Source organism: Lissotriton helveticus, chromosome 3_1 (genome assembly GCF_964261635.1).
Source record: "Lissotriton helveticus chromosome 3_1, aLisHel1.1, whole genome shotgun sequence".
In the NCBI taxonomy this organism is placed as follows: Eukaryota; Metazoa; Chordata; class Amphibia; order Caudata; family Salamandridae; genus Lissotriton; species Lissotriton helveticus.
The window spans coordinates 638,174,348-638,196,141 of NC_136061.1; the positions used below are offsets into that span (position 1 = coordinate 638,174,348).

General features: G+C 48.5%; 1 long non-coding RNA gene across 1 annotated transcript; it reads left to right on the top strand.

Annotated features, from left to right (window-relative positions):
- Positions 1–5,507: 5,507 nt before the first annotated feature.
- On the top strand, positions 5,508–15,488 carry LOC144822776 (uncharacterized). The gene is made up of 4 exons (XR_013608685.1): positions 5,508–5,880; positions 8,216–8,405; positions 10,123–10,296; positions 14,871–15,488. It is a non-coding gene; the product is annotated as an uncharacterized LOC144822776 (long non-coding RNA).
- The last annotated feature ends 6,306 nt before the right edge of the window (positions 15,489–21,794 follow it).

The window sequence follows — 21,794 nt, forward strand, 5'->3', positions numbered from 1 at the left end:
CTTCGTGACGCCTCCCCAGCCCTACCAGCTAGGGTGACCAACCGTCCGTAAATTTCACGGACAGTCCGTAATTTGGACCTCACGTCTGTTGTCCGTGAGGATACCTTTTACGGACGCCTTTTGTCCGTAATTTTGGCCATCACAGGTAGCAGCACTGCTCCCCTGTGAGAGGCCTCACCTTCCTGATGGGGCCGCTTCGCGCTCCTCCTGGAGCACAAGAGCAGCCCCACCCCACACATTATCATTCTGTGTGGGCTGATGATTGCCACATGCAGAATGACAATGGGGCAGTCTTGGCTTGTAAAGCATGTGGCGGCCTCCTCCTGCCTCAGTGGACAGCAGGGCATTCTGTAAAATAAAAGGTAAAACCCTAATACTGCAACTTTAGCAACGTTAGGAAACAGTTTATATAAAGAAGCCTATAAAATAAGTTAAAAAGAACGGGTTATCGTACTTTCACTGTCTCATCGTTTTTTAACTGAAGTATCTTCAATATTACATTCAACAAAGCCATGGTTACTGCTTTTTTATTTTAAGCAACTAACAACCATTGACAAAGCCAATAGTCCTGGTTTTTGTTGGTGTAATGATACTTGCTGTTTTATATATATATCTGGATGCAATGACATAAACAACATAATACCAGTCGGGTGGAACACTATGCAAGCGCTGATTTTTAGCCTAGGTGTTTTAAACTACATCCTTAACCCCTTCCACGCTCGTGACAAGGTCAGCTCGTCATGGGCGTTACCTGCGCTGCGCGTGTGACGAGCTGACCTTGTCACGTAACACGGGACTTTCAAAATCGCAGCGCGCAGCGGGAAAACCGATAGCGCGCATGTGGTTAATTACATCGAACACCCCTTTGAAGAGACCCCCCAGTTTTTTTACACCACTTAAAGCCCTGGAAAGAACACCATGTCACAGTCACCTCACATCATGGCACTGTGCACCATGCATGACTCATGACTTCTACGTTTTAAGACTGCCTATGTGCAGGGGCATAGTGAACTTTCCCCCACCGCACCCCACCCCTTGCTTTAGGAACTATAGCTAGGTGAATTTCTTGATGGGCCTCTGCTATCTGCAACTCTGCAGACAAAGGCGCAGCTCATAATGTGAAAAGGTGGGTGAGTAAATAAGTGAAGGAATGTGTGAATGGCTGGATGGATTACTGAAAGGATGAATGGATGAATGAAAGGGTGAATGGATAGATAAAAGAAAGGATGGATGGATGAGTAGAGGTATGGATGAGGGAAAAGGTAAATGGATGTATGGGTGGAAGGGTAGATGGATGGGTAAAACGGTGGTTGGGTGTATGAAAGGGTGGATGGATGAGTGAAAGCTTAGATGATGGGTGAATGAATGGGTGGATAGATGAGTGAAAGGATGGATGGATTGAATTGATAAGTGAAAGGGTGAATGGATGGATGAGTGAAAGAGGGTAGATGGACAAAGGGGTGAATAGATGAGTGAAGAAGTGAAAGGGTGGATGGATGAGAGAACGGATGGATGGATGAGTGAAAGGATGGATGAGTAATAGGATCAATGGATGGAATAAATGAATGGATGAGTAGAAGGATGGGTGGATGATGGATGGATGGATGGATGGATAAGTGAAAGGGGGATGGAGAGAGAAAGGGAGGATAAATGACTGAAAGGGTGAATGGGTGGAAGGATAAGTGACTGGGTTGATGGATGAGTAAGTGAATGAATGAATGGCTGGATGGGTGAAAGGGTAAATGGCTGGATGGATGAGTGAATAGATGAATGGGTAAACGAGTGGATGGATGACTGTACGGATGGATGGGGTGAAAGGGTGGGTAGATGAATAATGGATGGATGAGTGAAAGGGTGGATGGAGGGATGGATGAGTAAAATGATGGATGATAGGTTTGCAAATAGTTGAATATGTTTGGATATAATGGGGCACATAGATGGAAGGACAGAATGAATGGTGAAAGACTGAATGATAGATAAAAGAATGATTACACCTTGTAGCACCCATTATCTTAAGTAACATTTCCTATACATTGACTTTCAGTTTAATATGAGTCATTGTCTCTATATAATGTGTGTGTGATGTAATGCACTCCGACACCCTGCCCTACATACTTGGGATGAGTAGCACTATAAGAGAAATTAAATACACATGAGAGATGGTCTAAGTGAATATGAGGGGCACCATTGAAGGGTGGTAGCAAGGCACGACTGGCCGGACCGGGCATCGGGTGTTTCCCTGGGAGGCTGGAAAGTAGGGGGGGGGGCGTTTTTTTTACTGGGGGCTGGCACTGCAAAGTTCCTTGTATATCCAGTAGTTTTCAATCAACAATAAAAGCGGCCTCACTTATATTCAGGTGTGGTTCACCATTGTCTGGTGACTAATGTACCTACTGGAGTGAGATGCGAATTTTGAATTGTCTAAGGTAGCAAGCTGCGGCCATACTGAAAAACCATGAAGTACATGATTGTCTCAACCTATTATAAACCTATTTTGACTTGTACTTAGATGGTTGTCTATTTACTGACTTATATACTATTGCGCGACCACCTCTGACGTGTCTGTAAAACTTACCTTTTGTCCCGAAGTTTTGTCCTGAATTTTGACCTTTTGTCCTGAATTTTTGTCCTGAATTTGGACCCTTTGTCCTGAATTTTTACTCTCACTGTCCTGAATTTGCACCTATGCCAGTTGGTCACCCTACTACCAGCACTGTCGGGACCCTGCCTCCGCATCAGAGCTGCCTCAGCCAGGATCCTTCTGAAGCCACACAAGACTTGCCCTCCCAGCCTGCAAGCCCGCAACGTGAGTATTTTAATGGACGTTTTTTTTAATCCCCTTCCCGCAGCTTTCTCATTCCGCCGCAAAGTGCCATTCATCTTTTTCAAAACACTCTCACTGCCAATGCTGACTTGTTCTGTTTATTGATTCATATATGGGGTAGTAAATCACCCTCATAGAAAGCACTGCGTATGCGTAGAAAAGATTGAACAGCCCTCTGAAGGAAAATCAAGGCAAATATTGAGCGCCACTGGTTCCCAAGAATTCGAAAATATTGTTACAATATTGTGATTTAGACCACCCCCCTACTCGGATAGGCCACACACCTTTAAGAAATTTGCCACACCCCTTTTAGAGCATCCCCCAGTTTTTTCCCACTTAAAGCCCTGAATATACCCAATGAAATGGGAGAAAGAACTCATAAATAAATTAAAACTCGGGATGAGGTCGATTCAATATGGCAGCCCCATAGGAGCCAGGCACCTACTAAAAACAGCACCTGAGTGCTAATGCAAAGAAATAAAATCAGTGTGGCACACCGACCTTGACCTCACAAGGCTGCACGGAGGCGCGTTGTCAGTGTTTAAGTAGCCCATCTTGAAGATGGGCGTATCCGGGGGCATGGTCAAGCTGCGGCACTTCTCAGCGTAATCCAAAAACAGGAGGGGAAAATAAAATCAAACTGGGGAAATCGCAGGCTTTCCTCTGATTCAGGACTACTGGTAAATGAAATATACTTGATGAAAAGGGCGAAAGAACTCATACACGAATTAAAATACGGGATGAGCCCGATTGTTGATAGGAAGAGTGGAAGACTGATATATTTCAAGATTGTAAAAAAGGTTGAGATTTTACCACTGATGGGTTCTGGGACATCTTGAAACACTGTTAGCTTTTGTCTGCTATTTTGAATTGTGCATTACACTCGACGAAGGGAAGGTTGTAAGACTCCAATGTAAATACCAGCTTTATCTACCTTTATGAGGAAGCCCTAAGAGCCCTTGTTGCTTGAGTTTCCCTACGCTTCTCAGTTTCTATGAGACACAGTGAAAAGTAAACCCTCTTCAAGAGGGCCTTGAACGTACTGGCTCTTTGGTTTGAGTGTTTACAAAACTAGGAAGTGAATTATCTCACTCTCAATATATTTTCTGTTGACAATAACCTCACACAGAAGGGTGAATGAGTCACAGATTTTGTTAATCCATTTAGTGTACACTGTTATTTAAAAAAAAGAAGGTAGTTTCTATGGTGATTTCAAGAAAAAGCGGCGGAAGAATGCCATATTAACTAATTTGTGCAGTTGTTAACTTTCTTCCTGCAGCCGCATCCATTTAAGTCAGCTAAGGGGCTACAAAGAACGGATCCCAACATGTGGATGTCTGCTATAATGGTATGGTTAGATTTAGAAGGGCCACGGTAAGACTCAGCCTGCAAGCTTGTTCCAACGCATAAAACTTTCTGAAGGAGCATGGCAAGCTCCTTAATATCCACACCAACGCCACCACAATGGGTGTAAGAATGATCAATTCGGAAAAGCAACATGGGCCCTCACTTCATGATTTTTCCAAAAGTTATACATTTCCTTCATTCCAAGATTATTACTCATTTACCTAATATACTACAAAAGAAGCTATCATTCTAAGCAGCACTTGAACCACAGCTATTTACTACTAACAAACCTCATAATCCGCACACTGTTGCTTTACAGCTAGGTTCACCCTTCACAATTGCCATCACATACATATATGCATAAAGAAAAAAAAGGCAGATATGTTTTCATGGTCCTGCAAATGAAAATTGTTGCAATACATTTCTGTCTTCCAGATACCTCAATATTATTCTTTTTAACTCTAAGGGTGTTGGCTTGTTGACAGTGAAATCAATCAAATGACTCATATAGCTCCTCTAGCGTCAGACGCTTTGAGAAGTTAAAATGCACTGGCTGGAACTCCCTGTTGATTTCAGTTATAAGGCACTTACTCCTACTTCCCTTTTGGTCTTGAAGAATAAGAAGGATTTCAGCAAAAATAAAGTTGAGTCACAGTAGTAGTCAGGGTCGGATTGGCCTATTGGGCCTACAAGCAGGGCCACTGGAATAATGCCATTGTGCGGCCGCAGAGACTTTCACATAATTATAGATTTGCCACATTTGCAAAAAAATCCATCATCTGCCGCATAAAATGTGTTTCTAGCTCAAATTTTTCAAAAGTTACTAAAAATGCAGCAACATGTGTTGCAGGGCAGAGGAATGCCCTTTGCAAATGTGGTCTGGTCTCCTTTTTGTTGCTTATTTCTAAACTGTTACTAATGAGGTGCAACCAATGCCCAGACAGTGTTACCAAGTTTCAAAATGACGAAATAAAGAAGTTATACCATTACAAAATGTGCAGCATGATGCCACATAATTTGACTTTTCGTGCTGCATAATTTGTCCCTCTCCTGCAGCATAATTCCAGTGGTCCTGCCTATTGGGTAATCAGGTAGTGCTCTCTGTTGTGCTCATCCCAAAATTACACAAACCTTGGTGGATTGTCATAAGTGCCAGTGTTGAGAATTCAGTGCCGGTGTTCTATAATCCACTGTCCCCCATGTGGCAGTGTCCCCTCATCGTTGTGCGCATGCGCACTAATGGTGCGCATGCGCATTTTAATTTTCATGACGTCTCACTACCCCGCCCATCAGGGACTGTACCCCCTGTTTGTGCACACATTTACGCAAGTGTGGGTGGGGCCAGTTCTATGTTGCCCGTCGCGCGCGCGAGCTCCTCCGCCGCTGTGATTAGTCAGCTCTGGCAGGCGCTGCGATGGCGCTTCCTACCAGAGGCAGCCTCGGCGGCAGAGGGGCAGCGCTGCGGGCGGACGCGCCTGAGGCGACCCTGCTTTGACCGGCGGCAGCAGCAGCAGCATGTCCCGCTGCGGCTGACGGGGGAGCCCGGGGCTGCCGCCACCTCTCCGCCGACCCCCGCCCGTGAGCATGGAGCCCGCCGCCGCCGTGCCCCCGCTCAAGGAGGTGCACTGGAGTTCGGCCTCGCTGGCCCTGGACCAGCTCATCAGCTCCTACAGGCTGGCGGCTGCCCCAGGTAGTGCGTCTGGACACCGGTGAGTGCAGCGGCGCCGCGCCGGGAGGGGCCTGTGGGAAGCGGGGAGCCAGGGTCCGACGCACCGGCTACGGTCACTGGCTGTGCAGGCGGCACCGGGCGCAACCAGCAGCTCTCCTGACTGACCTCAGCCTCCCCTTCAAAGGAATGGCTGCGGCATCAGCTCTGGAGATTTTAATTCATATTAGAGTAGAATTCCTTTCTTAGGTATTACAACGTTCAACAGAAGTGCAGGTGACTTAAATACCAAGGGACAGATTTAAAAGCCCCTTGCGCCACTTTTGCGTCACTTTTCCTATGTTAAAAATGACGCAAAAGTGGCGCAAGGGGCTTGTAAATAAGCCCCCAAGTTTGGGGGGCGGTCAAGGTTGCGAATTTGCAACCGAGACACAACCAACTTTATTTCTCCTTGGACTCCAATTAGGAGTGATATTGTACTTGGGACAAGTTGAGGATGGTTGCTTGTCTAAAAAGAAGCCGATCTCTTGTTCAAAACGAAGACAGACTTGTGTGAAGTAGTTACCGTCCCACCGTCTCCCTACCTCCTTGCTGTTGTGAGTACCAGTGTTCTGAATATGATAGGTCGCTGAGGAGTCCTGGTGCTGTAATTATGCCATACATCCCCACCGGACGCTTGTGTGGCATGGATCTCTACCTGGCATGCCCCTCAACTCTGCTTCATTTTCTGATGATTTGTTTGTTGGGCTACAAGAGAGTAGTAGAATTGGGGGTCTCTCTATCGCCCTCTCTTTCTATCGCCCTCTCTCTCTCTCTCTATTGCCCTCTCTCTCTCTCTCTCTCTATCGCCCCCTCTCTCTCTATCGCCCTCTCTCTCTCTCTATCGCTCTCTCTCTCTCTCTATCGCCCTCTCTCCCTCTATCGCTCTCTCTATCGCCCTCTCTCCCCCTCTCTATCGCCCTCTCTCCCCCTCTCGCCCTCTCTCTCTCTATCGCCCTCTCTCTCTCTCTATCGCCCTCTCTCTCTCTCTATCGCCCTCTCTCTCTCTCTATCGCCCTCTCTCTCTCTCTATCGCCCTCTCTCTCTCTCTATCGCCCTCTCTCTCTATCGCCCTCTCTCCCTCTCTCTATCGCCCTCTCTCCCTCTCTCTATCGCCCTCTCTCCCTCTCTCTATCGCCCTCTCTCCCTCTCTCTATCGCCCTCTCTCCCTATCGCCCTCTCTCCCTCTCTCTATCGCCCTCCCTCTCTCTATCGCCCTCTCTCCCTCTCTCGCCCTCTCTCCCTCCCTCTATCGCCCTCTCTCCCTCCCTCTATCGCCCTCTCTCCCTCTCTCTATCGCCCTCTCTCCCTCTCTCTATCGCCCTCTCTCCCTCTCTCTATCGCCCTCTCTCCCTCTCTCTATCGCCCTCTCTCCCTCTCTCTATCGCCCTCTCTCCCTCTCTCTATCGCCCTCTCTCCCTCTCTCTATCGCCCTCTCTCCCTCTCTCTATCGCCCTCTCTCCCTCTCTCTATCGCCCTCTCTCTCTCTATCGCCCTCTCTCTCTCTATCGCCCTCTCTCTCTCTATCGCCCTCTCTCTCTCTATCGCCCTCTCTCTCTCTATCGCCCTCTCTCTCTCTATCGCCCTCTCTCTCTCTATCGCCCTCTCTCTCTCTCTCTATCGCCCTCCCATCTCTCTCTATCGCCCTCCCTCTCTCTAGCGCCCTGTTCTCTTCTCTTCTCAAGTGCTGATCTGCTGCTCTCTTCCACCCTGCCTCCTTCTCTAACTCCCTGTTCTCTTGTCATCTCACGTGCTGAACTGCTGCTCTCTTCCACCCTGCCTCCTTCTCTAACTCCCTGTTCTCTTGTCATCTCACATGCTGAACTGCTGCTCTCTTCCACCCCGCCTCCTTCTCTAACTCCCTGTTCTCTTCTCTTCTCACGTGCTGATCTGCTGCTCTCTTCCACCACACCTCCTTCTTTAACTCCCTGTTCTCTTTTACTGTGCTTATCTGCTTTTCTCTTTCACCCCGCCTCCTTCTCTAACTCCCGGTTCTCTCAGACACAACCACACCACACACAACCAAACCACACGCGCAACCAGACACAACCACACACATGTTTATAAGCATTTTATCTTCTTTATTTCTCAAGCTCACTAATGCAAATGAAAACCTGTACAGCAGTGTCCTTACTGCAGTTTTCAGAATTGTAGCCAAGAAGTATCTACACCTACCAGAATGGCAACAATTGCTGCTTAGCCGACGAATTCCTTGACCACCCAACATTGGTTCTTGGATTATGCCTGCCATTATTATAAAACTGTTAACACATTTTTGCACACCATGTAACTTGCCTTATCTGCATACTCTCTGCTAATTTTATGTTATCAATTTGCAGGATTATGGCGGTATGCAGAGACCTGGAATTGTTGTCGACTACCAGACAAATCTGGTATTTGGTCGGCCTGCTGGAAGGTGGATGAAAAGAAAGATGATGCAATCGCTTAATAAACCCATTGGAGGGGCGTTTGTCGACAAAAAACCTAAATTGAGAAAACCTGGATCAAATGGCAATGCGGTCAAAAAAGGTATGTTTCTAGATAGACAGCTTCTGTTTTGTAGGTTTCGCCTCTCACCCCTGGACCAGAGTACCCCTACTCACCCCTAGATCTGAGCACCCGCTACTCACCCCTGGACCTGAGCACCCGCTACTCACCCCTGGACCTGAGCACCCGCTACTCACCCCTGGACCTGAGCACCCGCTACTCACCCCTGGACCTGAGCACCCGCTACTCACCCCTGGACCTGAGCACCCGCTACTCACCCCTGGACCTGAGCACCCGCCACTCAGCCCTGGACCTGAGCACCCGCCACTCAGCCCTGGACCTGAGCACCCGCCACTCAGCCCTGGACCTGAGCACCCGCCACTCAGCCCTGGACCTGAGCACCCGCCACTCAGCCCTGGACCTGAGCACCCGCCACTCAGCCCTGGACCTGAGCACCCGCCACTCAGCCCTGGACCTGAGCACCCGCCACTCAGCCCTGGACCTGAGCACCCGCCACTCAGCCCTGGACCTGAGCACCCGCCACTCAGCCCTGGACCTGAGCACCCGCCACTCAGCCCTGGACCTGAGCACCCGCCACTCAGCCCTGGACCTGAGCACCCGCCACTCAGCCCTGGACCTGAGCACCCGCCACTCAGCCCTGGACCTGAGCACCCGCCACTCAGCCCTGGACCTGAGCACCCGCCACTCAGCCCTGGACCTGAGCACCCGCCACTCACCCCTGGACCAGAGTACCCCCACTCACCCCTAGATCTGAGCACCCGCCACGCACCCCTGAACCAGAGCACCCGCCACGCACCCCTGGCCAGAGCACCCGCCACGCACCCCTGGCCAGAGCACCCGCCACTCACCCCTGGATCTGAGCACACGCCACTCATCCGTGGACCAGAGCACCCCCCAGTTGAAAATTAACTTGGGTGAATCTGAAGGAGCTACATTTTAAGGTGTATTTCAGAGTGCAAAGTCTGTTACGATGAGACCCAGGGGCTTATTAGGTCTGTGGTGCATTGAACCTAGGGGGCAAGTCAGAAGTGCTCACTATATCCTAGTTGGCTATTATTACTAAACCTTAGGCTTCCATTAGAGTCTAATGGGCCCCTTTCACTTGGACGCAACGTGTTGCTTGTATCTGATTTAGGATATTACATAAAATGTGACAATCGTGGCAGATCAGCTCTTACCTGTGCCCTCAGCTCTTACCTGTGCCCTCAGCTCTTACCTGTGCCCTCAGCTCTTACCTGTGCCCTCAGCTCTTACACCTGTGCCCTCAGCTCTTACACCTGTGCCCTCAGCTCTTACACCTGTGCCCTCAGCTCTTACACCTGTGCCCTCAGCTCTTACCCCTGTGCCCTCAGCTCTTACCCCTGTGCCCTCAGCTCTTACCCCTGTGCCCTCAGCTCTTACCCCTGTGCCCTCAGCTCTTACCCCTGTGCCCTCAGCTCTTACCCCTGTGCCCTCAGCTCTTACCCCTCAGCTCTTACCCCTCTGCCCTCAGCTCTTACCCTGTGCCACACATTGAATTGGAGATCTCTGCCTCGTTCACAGTTGATAGATGGACCATATCAGTAATATTCATTGGCAGTCTGGGATGGGACAAAAACCTGACTGGAGGTGGTAGGGGGGTTTTGGGGAACTTGGACGATCACATTGTTTAAAGTTTGTCACTGTTAATGTGTACTCGCCAGCCTGGCACGCTGCTGCAGCCGGTGACTGCTCCTCTGAACTCTTCTCTCTTTCCCAGAGCTTAACACCAAGATGATTGGCTTTGACGAGTTCTTGCCCATGCTGCAGACAATTGCGAAGAACAAGGACTAGGGTACCTACGATGACTTTGTGGAGGGGCTGAGGGTCTTCGACAAAGAAGCCAATGGCTCTGTGATGGGCGCTGAGTTGCGACATGTACTAGTCACTCTGGGTAAGAGGCCATTTTGGCACAGTACTATTTTCAAGGCAGAGTATAATTGACTGCTGAACTCCCCAGCCCCCCTGCAGTGTTCAGGGCCCCCCTTTCTGATTCCGAGCTTAGATTTCTACCCGCGTCTGGATATTACAGTTAATGTGCCCTGTTTCAGCCTAACAAAGTGTCCTATCAATCTCATTTAACTGTACATTCTTTTGGGGCGAGGGAGGACGGGGACACGGTTGGGTTACAAGTGGTTTTTGGATTGCCCCTTCTACAGGCTAGAGCTTTGACTGACTAATAGTTAGTCTTGGTGAGCCATGTCCTGGAAATTGGTGGCCTCCTTGTCTTGTGGGTAGCGGCCACTTCAGAACATCTGCTCTGTCTGGTTTTACCCTGGTGGCTGGCTAGTCTCATCAGCCAGTGCTGCTTCTGTGGCGGAAGTGTATTTGGTGGGTAAGTGCTGGGTCTGAAGCTGTGCGTGCTGCTGCATTCTGGGCAGTTAATCTGGAAGGTGTTTGATCGAAGCCTGTGTGCATTTTTGTCCTTTCCATTGTGCAGGTGAGAAGATGTGTGTGTGGCTGTGTCTGTGTGTGTGGCTGTGTCTGTGTGTGTGGCTGTGTCTGTGTGTGTGGCTGTGTCTGTGTGTGTGGCTGTGTCTGTGTGTGTGGCTGTGTCTGTGTGTGTGGCTGTGTCTGTGTGTGTGGCTGTGGCTGTGTCTGTGTGTGGCTGTGGCTGTGTCTGTGTGTGGCTGTGGCTGTGGCTGTGTCTGTGTGTGGCTGTGGCTGTGTCTGTGTGTGGCTGTGGCTGTGTCTGTGTGTGTGGCTGTGTCTGTGTGTGTGGCTGTGGCTGTGTCTGTGTGTGTGGCTGTGTCTGTGTGTGTGGCTGTGTCTGTGTGTGTGGCTGTGTCTGTGTGTGTGTGTGTGTGTGGCTGTGTGTGTGGCTGTGTGTGTGTGTGGCTGTGTGTGTGTGTGGCTGTGTGTGTGTGTGGCTGTGTGTGTGTGTGGCTGTGTGTGTGTGTGGCTGTGTGTGTGTGTGTGTGTGTGGCTGTGTGTGTGTGTGGCTGTGTGTGTGTGTGGCTGTGTGTGTGTGTGGCTGTGTGTGTGTGTGGCTGTGTCTGTGTGTGTGTGGCTGTGTCTGTGTCTGTGTGGCTGTGTCTGTGTTTGTGTGGCTGTGTCTGTGTGTGTGTGGCTGTGTCTGTGTGTGTGTGGCTGTGTCTGTGTGTGTGGCTGTGTCTGTGTGTGTGTGGCTGTGTCTGTGTGTGTGGCTGTGTCTGTGTGTGTGTGTGGCTGTGTCTGTGTGTGTGTCTGTGTGTCTGTGTGTGTGTGTGGCTGTGTCTGTGTGTGTCTGTGTGCGCGGCTGTGTCTGTGTGCGCGGCTGTGTCTGTGTGCGCGGCTGTGTCTGTGTGCGCGGCTGTGTCTGTGTGCGCGGCTGTGTCTGTGTGGGGCGCTCTGTCTGTGTGGGGCGCTCTGTCTGTGTGGGGCGCTCTGTCTGTGTGGGGCGCTCTGTCTGTGTGGGGCGCTCTGTCTGTGTGGGGCGCTCTGTCTGTGTGGGGCGCTCTGTCTGTGTGGGGCGCTCTGTCTGTGTGGGGCGCTCTGTCTGTGTGAGAGTGGCTCTATATGAATGTCAGTGCAATCCATCACGTCATTAACAATTACAGACCTTCACATCGCCAACACCTTGGCATTGGTTTGATAGTTGAAATAATTGGGCAGTGTGGTGGTTATAATATTAATTATGGGTATCTCAAAATAAAGGCTTTGTCAATGTGAAGGGCATGTCTTTGGAATTGGATGGCCTCTTCTCCCTATTTCATTTTTTTCCAAATCCTTCGGCTCTCTCATTGACCAATCTGTGTCCTTCAAAGGGCATGTCCAGAAAAGAGCACAGACTTCTGAGTCCCAGCTTACATTAAAGCACATTATAAAGCTTGCCCTTCATCTTAAACATTTGTGGTTCACGTTCCAGGAACTTGTCTTATCATTTGCCCAATGAGGCCCCACACTACTCTCCCACAGTTCTCATTAACACCTGTCAAAGTTTCTCTTACGCGGTCGCTTTTCTAATCGCCAACAACAGACAATGTGAGCTTGTTTGCCCTTCTTTGAAATAATTACATGAGTTCCCTCTCCATTTCATAATCCACCTCGAAGTGTGTTGTGTGAGCTACAAGGCACTTCTCTTGAGTAAACCTGAATACATTGCCTCTAAACATGGCTGGTGGACCAAACACTGCTGGCAGTTCATCTCTGGCTATGTTCTGTTATCTGCCGACATTCCATTAAATTCAGAGGCTGCTGTTTCATGATACTTTGATTTGCATCTCTGCACCACCACTGCCATGCACACACACACCACCACTGCCATGCACACACGGACACCAAAAAAGAATTTATGCAAAACATTGTCCTTTACAATGCCAGTAACTCAAACTTAAATGCTGCGAGACCTATTGCATTGCAAATGCTTATTTTATATAGCTTTGCTTTTGAAGCAATTGCACCTCCTTGTCTTTATCTTACGATGTTTACAGCTAAAGCACGAGTGCGTCAAAGGTCTCGCATTTGAGAGACTTTGATCTATTTGCATTGTAAATGACAATGTTTTTTTATTTGTCTTCAGAAAATCTACCAGAGGTTTTTCAAACCATTCAATCAGACTCGGTGTAACCCGTTGCCTTGCAGTCTGCCTTGGAGTCCTGCTCGCCTTGTCTCTTGGCTGTGCTCTTTTCCCTTGAGGGTTTCAGGTCACGACCTGCTTGGTGGGGTTTGATTGCTTGCTTGTGGAGGGAGCGAGATTGCGGGTCATTCCCTAATAAGAGTCCCTGGTGTTTTTTAAACGCTTATCTGGCACACCCTGGTGGCAGAGTAGTTTCTAAAGGGTTTCTGTCCACATTGAAGGCCTTCTCTTCTAGGTTCCAACCAAGTTATTGTAGTTGAACTAGCAGTATGTGTATAAATTAACGTTTATTTATCTAAAAAAAATTCCAGGCTTACAAGGAACAAATAAAAAGGGAGAGCGTACTCATTGCTACAAGTATCCTAAACAACCCAACAGTCAAGTCCTGGTGCGTTTTCAGCTTGCCCTCGTGGGTGACTGGGATACCGAGTCCTGAGAGAGAGATACCAGCCCTCCAGCATTCTAAATCCCAAGTACTGAACTGACTAAAACCGTATAGAGAATTCTTGAGTCAGATTCTTGGCAAAACAAACTTAACTTAAACTGCTACTTACTTACTCCCTCCCACGTATTAGGCTTAGGTCAGGTACACCGGGGTAGGTGTAGTTAGAAGCACCATTGACGATTAGTCAATGTATATATGTATGTATATCTTTTATCCATTTTAAAGTATCATATGGCTAAGAAACCATATCAATGCTTTTACAGTATTATTTTATAATCCTGCTTTTACTATATGCATTCTACTTAACCCTAAGTATTGCAATTGTAGCGATTCATTTCTCTTGTATGAGAAAAGAGACTGATCAATAAATAACACCTTTTATTGAAAACGCCCGTCTCTTTTTTTCTCTACAATCTGGTGAAACTAAGAATGCACGTATTGACTGAGTAAAATAGCTGTCTTTTGTTTTCACACGACTCTAGAGATGTACTCTTGATCAGGGAGAGCAAAGTTGTCATGTTCTATGGTTGTCAGAAACTAAATCCCTTCTTGTCTATCCAGGGAGGTTAAAATCCTCCTCGCCTATTCGAGAAAGTTTCTAGTGAACTCTGAGCTAGCTGGCACACAAAATTTAAGTCTAATATAGTCCGTAGAAGACCTAGTTACCCTCTGTCCTACGTCTATACTATTGAAGATATTATTCCAATGCTCAGAGCCTATTGGGAATATAGGAACTACACTACACCCCACTGACCCCACTGGTGCGGCCCTCAGGCACAAACCACAGTGTAAATTTGGCCCCTGAGAGAACGTTTGTGAGTACCCATGACCTATGCTGTGCTTCCAAGCGCTGAGATACCCCCCTGGGGGTGATTCAAGCGCTATACACATTAAATAAAATCATTAATTAAATTAAACAGGTACACATGCTGCAAACGGATAAGTTAGTTACTATCAACAATTAGCTTGCAGCCTGTAATGCTGTGGATGCACTTGCACCCTTCCTGCCACCAGGGCTCACACTGCATATTGAATGTTCAGATCTGTGTACTCCTTCCTCAGCTTTGCAAATAACACTTCTTCCGTACTGAGTTTCACCCAAAAAATTGTAGTTTCGCAGGAAATGAATTTCTTGGAAATGTGATGCCCACCCTCAATATTCCAGTCATCGCCCCCTCTGTACAAGGACTCCTCGGAGCTCATGGGCGTTCATAGACCTGGCATGGATTTTTCCATCCTATGGTCTGTCTGGACATACTCTAAAATTTAGAAGTCCTGCATATGTTCTCCCCGTTGTAAGATGCCTTTTCTAATAATATATTCTTTCTGCTTTTTTGTGATCTGAAATCTGATTTCTTTACTTGCACTGTACACAAGACTTTTGCTGTTACTTTTGTAATAGTTGGTGTGCATTTGTTCTTGAGAATTTTGCTAAAGATGGTTTAAAACTTGTGTTTACTTTTAGGGTGAGAATCCCTTTGAAATCGTTGAACAAACGGGAGAATCGGTAGTTGAGGAAACAACTGATGCGAATGATGAAGACAATGACCAAAACGAAAAGGAGGACATTGATGGTGAAAACGATGAAAATGAGGAGCAGATAATGTGGAGGCAGAAAGTGCAGATGCGGATGATGCTGCTGACCCAAATGATTACTCTGGGGACTTAACAACCACTGATGAAAAGTAGTTGAGAAACTGCCCTGAAAGACCAAACACTTTAGCACACTGCATTGGTGGACTTTAAGAACAATTTTCCGCAAAGTTGAGCAGTTCGTTCACCCTGCATGCATTCCACTTCTGTTTTAATTGCCTATGGGCAAACCGGTTTTAAGTTTCGTTTTTTTATTAAACTAAAGCTTGTATTAAGCACAGCAAATGCGTCAGTATTCTTCCAGTGTAAATTGATTTGTTCATGGTTACGTTTTGAGGAAATTTGAGCAGTTTGGGTTCTAAACATTCCAATGTGATTTTTTTTTCTCAGTTTTTAGCGCCCAATGTAGTGTTGTATATAATTCAAGCTGTTGTAGCAAAGAAACCCTGATTATGTCCTGCAGTAATAAAGGCTTACAACAAGATTATACACTTATTTTGCACCTCTCCTATATGGTACTGTCTACCTCAAAGAACGGGTACACTCAAGGTGGTGTATAATGTGTTTTATGCCCGGAGGTAGCGCCCCAGGGGGGAGCACTTGCCTGTTTAATGCTGATCAAAGGCTCTTTGCTGAGGTGTGAGATTGGAGAGGGGGGCCGAGGGTATTCTGGGTGACGAGGTGTTACTGTAAGGCCTGGTAGCCTCTGGATAATGAGCAGAGGTGGGGATGGCAAGAAATATCCGCTCTGCCTATGGGGGCCTTGTGACACCAGCTGGGTGATTCACCCACCGAGGTGTTCCTTTCTTGCTTTAAAGCGTTCGATTTGTCTTGTGTTTTTTCTGCACTTTTATTTAGCGCGAACCCTATCGGAAGGTATTGCAGCGCTTTAAATGAACACTAGTTACATCACACAAGGTCACTTTTTAAACCAGATAAACAAGCATTTTCGGAAATTATGTAGAATATTCCTTTTGTGGAGTGCTGCAGTCGGGCCGGAGCTGAATTTTAATCGGGGGGGGACTGCAGTGATGGACTGCAGTGTGTCTGCTGTTATACCAATGGCATAAATCACGCCAAGCCAGACTCTGTACCCACAGGCACCAGCTCCCGACTGTCAGGGTGGTCGGGAGGCAGCTGGAAAGGTCTGAGGTACCAGGGAGAGGGGGCTGGACACAGACAGGGACGGAGGAACAAAGGAAGCAAGAAAGAGCGGGAAAGACTAGGAAGGAAAGGAGAGGAGGAAGAAAATAATATGATAAGGAAGAAGGAGGAGGGGCGAAGAGAGGGATAAACGGAGGAGGGGGTTATGAGGGAGGAGAACAGAAGTGGATTGACAGAATACAGACTACGGAAATAAAGCGCGAAAACGAAGGAAGCAGTTGAGGCAGGCATGCAGGGTGGAAGGAGTAGAGGGGAAAGATCAACAGGATAGAAAGAAGAGAATGGAAGGAATAAAGCTGGAAAGCTGCACATTGGGGACACAAGAAATAATGAGCAGAAGTAGAGACAGAGAAAAGCAGAAGCACAGAGAAAGAGACTGAAGAGGATGGGGCAATGTTGGAAAGAACGAGGAATGAGGTAAGAAAGAGAAAACCGGAGCGAGAACAAGGAAGGTTGAATGAAGAAGAGGAAATCAAATAAGGAAGGCAGTAATAAAGAAGATATGAGAATACAGGTGATGAAGTTGTAGAAAATATGGAGGAAGGGGAAGAAAGGAGAAAGTACACCAAAGCATGTAAGAAAATAAAAGATGCATCGAAGATGAAGAATGGGAGACGGAGATTGACAAAGAGGAATACATGAAGGAGGAGACTGAGGGAAGGTGATAGAAATGGGAGGAAAGTGAACAAGTCAGTGTAAAGTGGTAGGTGGAATGAAGCATGGGCCGCAAAGAACACCAAATAAAAAGCGAGAAAAACTAGCTCTGGCATTGCGCGGAGTGGGGCGGGGGAGCGGCTTCCTTTCAAGTCTGATGCCGAGGCATGGTGTGGGATGTGGCTGGTGATGTGCACGCGCCTGGCTCACATGAACTGAATTGAATCTGCAGTTTGGGGAGACTTTTCGGAACAACTACACAAACACAATTAGGAGGGGACCCAAGGGAAAGTTTAACGACCGAGCTCTGGATACATTCCCTACAGTATACTCATAACAACAAAGGTACCAGAGGGTCAAATAGTGGCAAGTGTACTCGGACTGGGACTAGATACTGATACCAGCAGCTACACCCTGACTCTTATAAAACTAGTAAGATAAGCCAAACCTGTGGATGGTCTTGAACACCCATCAGTCACCACTCGGAACCGCCCGTCATCATTTGGGGTTCCGTGAGAGACCCCCACACACACACACACCAAGATGTCTTATCACAAACAGGAATGGGCCGAGCAGATGACCATTGGTCCCTCCCCAGTCGGCACAGATGCCGGTTTGAAGTACCGACTGAAAGAGCGGTGCTTCACTTTTGCCCTGAGCCGCTGCCAGGTGGGGTGAGGTCTTCACACCTTACAATTCGGTGAATAACTGAAATTGTAAGAGGAGACGGGACATTGCACCTAGGAGTTCCAGGTGATATTTGTGCCAGTCTGTCTATTGATTCACTATTTGTTTATTTATTTCACAATTTGATTACACGTTTTGGTATTCATTTGCTGCAGTAGCCATAGTCGTCAAATAGGTCCTGAAGAAAGCAAGGCATAATGGCCGTGAATTGCTGAAACATGTTGACCACGTTCCACCATTAGACAGTGTATATCTTTACCTGTCTTGACTATTTTTAATGTTGGAAGAGGAAGCATTATCCGAATAAATTTGTTCTTCACTTCCCAATCCAAATTTTTTTTTTTCACAACCGATTTTATTAAGGAATTCAAGCAAGGCAATCAATGTGGCACCCCACAATCAGGAGAAACCACCAAGCATTTGGATACATTACATCTAGCAGGATCGAAGGTCGAAATGAAATCATCACAAATCTTATTTATTTGAAACAACCCCCCACCCCATCCCATCCCAACTCCCCACCACCCTCAACTAATTCCACCCCGCAGTCCCACCCTAACCCTGTGCACGTGTAAAAAGGGGGAAACAGCGTTGTGTGAGTATAGTGTATCCGCCAAGGCGCAAGACACAGGCCCATGCAATGGGGGAGCTTAGGGCTCCTCTTCGGGGTCGATCGGGGGGTCCAGTGGCAAGTCCCTGTAATCGGCCCATCTTTTCCATATCTTAAAGTGCTTGCGAGGGCACCCTCGCGCTTCAAAGATCGGGCGCTCCAGACCCATACAGAAGTCTAGTCCCGCTTTCCATACACACAAAGGAGGTGCCCGTTCGTCTTTCCATGGTCTCTTGGCTAGGTCTCTTTTGGCTAATACAAGTCCCAACAGCAATAGATGGCGCTTATAGCAATTCCCCCCCATTCCTGCAAGAATATGGAGCAATCCCAGCCGGTGGGTGCGGGGTAGATCCCAGTGTAGTACCTCAGACAGGCAATTCCACACACCTCTCCAAAAGCCAGCTATCCCAGGACACAGCCACACCGTATGAAGCAGCGAGCCCATCTCCATCCCACAACGCAGGCATTCCGACGATTCAATCAGTCCCGCCTTCCAGAGGCGTTCACGGGTAAAATAAGCCCTGTGGAGAATTTTAAATTGAATAAACCTGAGCCTCATTGCGATGGCAGTGTCTCGTGGGGATTCCAGGGCCTCTCGCCAATCATCCTCGTCCATGGGACCAACATCTGCCTCCCAGGCCGTCCGCAGGGGAAGTAAATCAGAAGCGCAATGAGTGACCACCGTTTGGTATATCCGGGATACTTTTTTGTCACCGAGATCACCCATGAACAACTTCGCCTCAATAGGGCTGAATTCGGGGAGCGAGTCAAGATCGGCAATGTATGGTGTTAGCGCATGCCGGAGCTGTAAATACCGGAAGAATTGGGACCGTGGCATGTGGAACTCCGCACTGAGGTCCTGGAACGATTTAAGAGCACTGCCAGTCATTTAGGATGAGCAGGTGAGCTGCTTGGTAGTAGGACAGGAGGTCCGAGGTGGCGAGGCCCCCACAGTACGTAGATAAAAAGCACGTACGTAGCGCCACCCGGGCAGAACCCCCAGCCCATAGGAACCGCCCCAAGACCGAATTCACCTGCCGAAACCATGAGGTCGGGACCGGATGGGGATAATTTTGCAGTTGATACAGAAGGCGTGGAAGCGCTACCATCTTAAAGATGGCGGATCGGCCAAAGATATTAAGGGGCATTCGGGACCAAGTTTTCACGTCGGCTTGCACCCGCTCCCAGACCGGAAGTACAGAACGTTCCCACGTGAGGGTCGCAGATTCCGACAGGAACACTCCCAGGTATTGCAAGCCAGTGGTCGCCACCTGCAGGTCCAATGTCCAAGGGTCCGACACTGTGCCACCTCCAAGGACCCACAGGGTAGATTTACCCATGTTCAAATATAGGCCGAGACCTCTCCAAAGACCCGCATAATTTCCAACACTCGCGGCCCGGAGCGTCGCAGGTCCGTAAGGAAGAAGAGAACGTCATCAGCGTATAACGCGATCCTATCAGAGAGGCCCCAGGGCCACACAAAGCCACGCATCTGCGCGTCCATACGGACCCAGGCGGCCAACGGCTCCATAGCAAGGGCAAAGAGGTACGGGGATAAAGGGCATCCCTGCCGGGTCCCCCGGCCAATGTGGAAGGTCTCTGACACCGCCCCGGCAACACGCACAGTAGCTGTGATGTCCGTATAGAGCAGCTTAATATATGATAGAAATACGGGGCCCAGGTTAAGACGGGGCAGGAGCGCGAACAGAAACGTCCAGCTCACCAAGTCAAACGCTTTGTTAATATCAGCAAGCAACAAGGCCGCCTGCTCACCTGTGGCCCCCATGGCATCAATCGCAGCCCACGCGTGCCGAATATTATGGCGTGTAGCCCTACCGGGCATAAAGCCCGATTGATCGGGGTGTACCAGTTCCGTGATATACGGAAGCAACCGATTAGCCAGGGCCTTGGCCAGTATTTTGGCTTCTATGTTAAGCAGCGAGATAGGGCGATAAGAGTCGTGCCTATCAGGGGGCCTACCCGGTTTCTGGAAAACCACAAAAGCCTACCCTGCGCCGCTTCAAGCGCACGCCGAAAGTGGGGCCCTAGTTGCGTGTGGAACTTTTTATAGAATTCACAAGGGTAACCGCTCGGTCCGGGGGCTTTGCCCGCGTTAAGCTGTCCCAGAGCATCTCCCAGTTCTTCCGCTGTGAGAGGAGCATCCAGATAATGATGGGCGGTCATAGGGCTTACCACACCGTGTTGAGGACTGTATACCTGGGGCCCTGGTGACCGACACTGGGACGGAAAAATCCCGATTGGCACCGAGTGCATTCTGGAGCGAATGCTCCTTTAATGTACGTTTGATCCTCCTTGTAACTCACCCAGCCTTGTAAGGGTGTCCGAATGTAATATTGTAGTGCCAAGCACCAATCACGCCCGTGTAAGGGTGTCAGAATGTAATATTGTAGTGCAAGGCACCAATCACGGAGGAGTAAGAGGGGGAGCCAACCCTTTGCACACCAGAAGTGAAATTAAAAATATAACCGGCTCCTGAGCTGAGCTGTAGTCCAAATCATTGCAGCCCACAAAGGCGTAAGAGCCATGTCTAGTTATAAGGAGCGTGTGCGCACTCCGAGGGCCCTCTTGTTGTTACAGCCGGTAAGGCGTAAGTCAAAAAATTGCTCCGTCTGACCTTGAGGCATTAAGAGCCTAGGAGCAATTTGGGAACACAAGCGAAGGGCGTAATCCAAACTGGTATAAGTGGAACCTGATTGGGTTACGCCCCCCGGCTCGTAATCGGCTCTAATCCGCACTCAGCCACTTGGGAAGGCCTGTAGCGGATAAGCGCGAAACTGCGCCATGATAGGAAGTAGTCCCCGACGTACCCATGGAAGTACATTGTGAAGGTACTAGTTTGGGACAATATATAGTACCTACCTGCACTGAATACGGAACCCTTGGCATTAGTAAGATACCTTACCACCACCGACAGTGGCGTAGTAGTAACGCTGGAACCCCAGAGCGGGGCCAAGCTCTCCCAGCCCCGTCTGGATTTAGCGTCCAGTTGGGCCAACGTATGTAGAGTCAATCTATAAAATGAGAGCACGCCATCTCCACACCAACGTGAGCGTCTTAAGGCTGCGTGACCGGAAGTGTTAACCATTTCGTGTTATGACACAAAGACATCGTCTAGGCAGTTGAGGCATGAAGCTTATATGCAAATTGCACAGGCATTGCAACTAGAAGCGCACATTGGTAAAACCCCACCGGTCAAGGAACATTTCAAGTATCCCGCCCGTGGGCGAAAACAATTCCTGGCGGGAACACTTAGTAAGCGTGAGAAACCAAGGGACAGTAAATAATACAGAAAAGCTGCAAGATCCCTTCTATAACAGGTGGAAGTACATATGAACACATATAACAGAGATCCGTCAGGCCTTTATTGTAAAAGGGGTGTAAACGGGTATAAAAACTAAGTCTAATAAGGCCACCCGCGTTGCGGATAGACCGCCGTATTTTGATCTTAATTTGATTTTGATTTTGACTTAAGACTGACTCCTGTGGTGGCGCAGTCTAGTTTATGCACGTCACGTACCGACGTGACGTACAGGCGCCGGGATTAGCGTGAAAGCCGAGAGCGGTGCACCATCGGCTCGGTGCTCTTTAGAGGTTATAAATTAAATAAACCTGACGCAAATCCTCTACACTTGCAGTGTCTTCATTTATGGTAACCACTAC